The sequence below is a fragment of the Saccopteryx leptura genome, chromosome 5 (genome assembly GCF_036850995.1).
Source record: "Saccopteryx leptura isolate mSacLep1 chromosome 5, mSacLep1_pri_phased_curated, whole genome shotgun sequence".
NCBI classification, from domain to species: Eukaryota; Metazoa; Chordata; class Mammalia; order Chiroptera; family Emballonuridae; genus Saccopteryx; species Saccopteryx leptura.
The window spans coordinates 107,113,890-107,117,597 of NC_089507.1; the positions used below are offsets into that span (position 1 = coordinate 107,113,890).

Here is a 3,708-nt window from a genome sequence, read left to right on the forward strand (position 1 = left end):
CCTTGCTGTAGCCATGGCTCAATTAGAACGAGTTGGCTCCAGGTGCTGAGGAAGGCTCCATGGCCTGTCTCAGGAGCTAAAAAATGACTCTGTCTGAAACAGAGCAAGGGTCCCAGATGGGCAGAACATTGTCTCCTAGTGGGTTTGCTGGGTAGATCCCAGTCAGGGTACATGCAGGAGTCTGTCTCTGCCTCCCCTCCTTTCCCTAAATAATAAAACAAAAAGAAAGAAAGAAAGAAAAGAATTCAAAAAGCATCCAGACAGAAGAAACGGGTAAAAATTAACGTTGCTTCTGTATTTACCTCAGCAATATTAGACTAAAAACAAAACAAAACTACATGTTTACATATTTAAGAGTTTTTAGCAAAAACTGACCCCAAAATTTTCTTTACTGAACTGATTGATAGTTTTTATAAATCAAAGAAAATATTTTACATATAAATTTTTCAAATATTTAATAACTCAGATTATATAATACTTATGTATGTGTACTAAGAAAAAATAAAAAAACTTGAGCCATAACACAACCATTAAACATGAATCAAAATAAAGAATTTACAATGAAAAAGTCTTGACCATAAAGAAATCAGATAAGAAATAAAGAATTTTAAAATCAAAATTCAGTCTAATAGATTCCACAATGTGTTACATTTCCTTTTAAAATTGTTACATGAAAATTAATGAAATAAACCTGGGAAGAAAAATTCCAGTTCCTGGAAAATAGTGAAAAATACAAAATAAGAATGAAGGATGTAGTAAAAGTGTATTATTTTCCTATTTAGAATGAATGTATATGTAATTAAAGCAAAAAGGATTGTTAGTCAAAAACTAGGAATTGTTTCACAGAAAAAAAAATGTATCAATATTTTTCAAAGAACAAGAGGGAAAAAAGTAAAGTCAAACTTTTTAGTTAAAAACAAGAAAAAACGTGTTTGAGAAATATGTGGATCTGTTACAAACATTTAAAATATTTTTTAAAATATAATGATTTAAAAAAAGGAATGCATAAATGAGCTCTTAATTAAAAAAGGAAAAGCCTGAGATACCTTATTATTTTCCCAGAAAAGAACTTAAAAAAGAGCAGTAAGTGTGTGCTCTGAGGCAACAGTCACCTGGAATACACTATCATCCTGGTTACCTAGAAGTTTGCTTTCAACATCAACACAGGGAATGAAAGAGGAGGACTAGGCTCCCAGTGAGACAGACCTAGAATTAAAATTCCTGCATACAGCTTTTTTGTTGTTGTTAAAAACAAAACATGTAAACTAAAAATACAAAGATCCACACACTTGCACATGATGATTATTTGTCTCTGCCTGAGATCTGTGTAAAAGAATTTTACTCTAAAATATTTGCTTTCTTTGGGATTGACAGCCAATGTTACCCTGCCTAAATTATGCTATAATTAACATAAAGCTTAGTCTCTGGATAATGATGCCCTGAGGAGCATAGAAAAAAAAAGTGATGACTATTCTGGTTCCATAGAAATCTCAGTAACAATGAGCATAAAATAAAAATTTGCGAAAGAAAGTCACCATGACTATGTCTCGGCAGGTACAATTAATGGAAGTAATTAAATCATAATTAGGAAGAAAAAATAAATTTAAAATCATTAACAATGTGAAAGTTTCAATTAACACACTGGGAAAAGAACTATGATAAAAGAAACATATTTGTTCTGAACACCCAATAGAACTATGAGAAAAAACAACAATTACCCATTGGTTTAAAAATAACACTAGGGTTGAGGTCTATCCCAATGGGGCTTTTTCTGTAGACCTACATGGTTGGAAACACCTCATAGAGTAAATATGTTGCTTCCTTTATTCACAGAACTACATGTTAGATCTGTGGGTAGAAACTACAAGACAGCTGAGAAAAAAAAATAACACCGGGGAACAAAATTTTTGTTGTATCCACAAAAACACTTGTTCTTACCTAATCCAAGTGTGCTGATCTCAAATCTGATATTAGTTTTTTTCTGTAGGCTACAGTTTTTTTGCAATTCAAGATTTTAGGTTTTCATCTTATTGTAAAATTTTCAACATTTAGTTTAACATAATGAAATAGAATGTCTTCTTGGGCATCATCTTTGTGAAAATATAATAATTTATATAATGCAGTAAATATACTAATACACTAAAAAATATGATTGTATCAGAATTTGTTTACAATTTCGAAATAGAACATATTAAAAGACTTATTTTAATCATAAAATTTGTGCGAAACTTATTTAAATTCTATTTAGGCAAAATTTTGCGTTTGTAGCTCTTGTGTTTGTGTACTTGTTGATGACAGTCTCGTTTGATACTCCAGCAGTAGTCTGCCATCACTAACAGTTCCAAGATTTTCTAGAAACTTATCAAGGTGACTGTTCAGGAAGTGAATCTTAAAGCTCATGTTACATCCAATGTCGCAGAAAGCCAACAGCATCCTTTGAACCAGAAGTTCATAGTTTTCTGCTTTTTTGTTGCCCAAGGAAGTTCTTTGTAACTGCCACAAAAGACTGCCATACTGCTTTCTTCTCCTTATGCATCTTCCTGGCAAATTCTTCATCACATATGAGGGTTCGAATTTGAGGTCCATCGAATACACCTGCTTTTATCTTCTTGAAAGACAAGGCAGGAAAAGCAGAAATAATATGTTGAAAGCATTCACTTTCTCTATTCAAAGCCTGAACTGCTTCATTAAGCCAAGTCTGATGTGAAGTGGGGGAAAAATGATCCTGTCTTGATTAACTACAGATTCATTCACACTATTTTGCAACCCTACTTTCAGAGCTTCACGTTTCGGCCACTCCTTCTGTGTCCAGTGTTTCTCCCAAGCTTGGCTGTCCCACAAACATAGAAAGCAAGGATACTTTGTGAAACCTCTCTGTTGTCCTAGCAGGAAATTTACCATTTTAAGATCCACACAAATGATCCAGTTATGTTCCTCATACTTCAGAAAGTCAAGGACAATTTTTATGTCATTATAATATTCTCACAGATGAGTTGAATAACCAATTGGAACCACTGCATAAACATTACCATTGTGTAAGAGAACACATTTAAAACTCTGTTTAGAGCTGTCAAGAAATAGCCGCCATTCTGTTGGACTGTAAGTGATAACACCTAGCTGGCTGAGAAGACTACTGATATCATGACAGTAAACAAAGTGTTTGTCTTCGTAAAAAAAAGTCCACAAAAATTTGTTCACGCTTCCTGAAATGGGATACTTTAGCTGACCAGTGAAGTACATTCTTTTCTTGAAACCTGGAGGCTAATAACTCAGCTGCTTTCTTTGATAGGCCCAAATTTCTTACTAAGTCATTCAATTCAGGTTGGCTCAACTGCTGAGGGGTTAATGACTGCTTGGTATCAGAAGAAGACCCTTCAGATTCTACAACTATTTTCTCATGCTTCTTATCAAAAATACACTTGATCACCATGTTCATTTTCTTCGTCCTTAGAAGAAATAAAACCATTGAAAACTGGAACCGGGAGTGTCTTAGAGTGTGGGATAGGTCATATTGCTGAAGGAATATTAAGATATGTGATCATATGCCATTTTTTCTTGCCGATGCCCTTTGTATGAATCAGACAGAAATAACAGTCACTGCTGTGGTCCTTAGGTTCATGCCAAACCATGGGAATACCAAAAGGCATTCCTTTGCATTTTCCTTTAGTCCAGTCACAAAGCATTTCCTCACAATTATGACACACAATA

General features: G+C 33.8%; 1 non-coding gene across 1 annotated transcript; it reads left to right on the plus strand.

Annotated features, from left to right (window-relative positions):
• Positions 1-1,743: 1,743 nt before the first annotated feature.
• Positions 1,744-1,874, plus strand: LOC136407386 (small nucleolar RNA SNORA18). The gene has a single exon (XR_010751927.1). It is a non-coding gene; the product is annotated as a small nucleolar RNA SNORA18 (small nucleolar RNA).
• Positions 1,875-3,708: the final 1,834 nt, after the last annotated feature.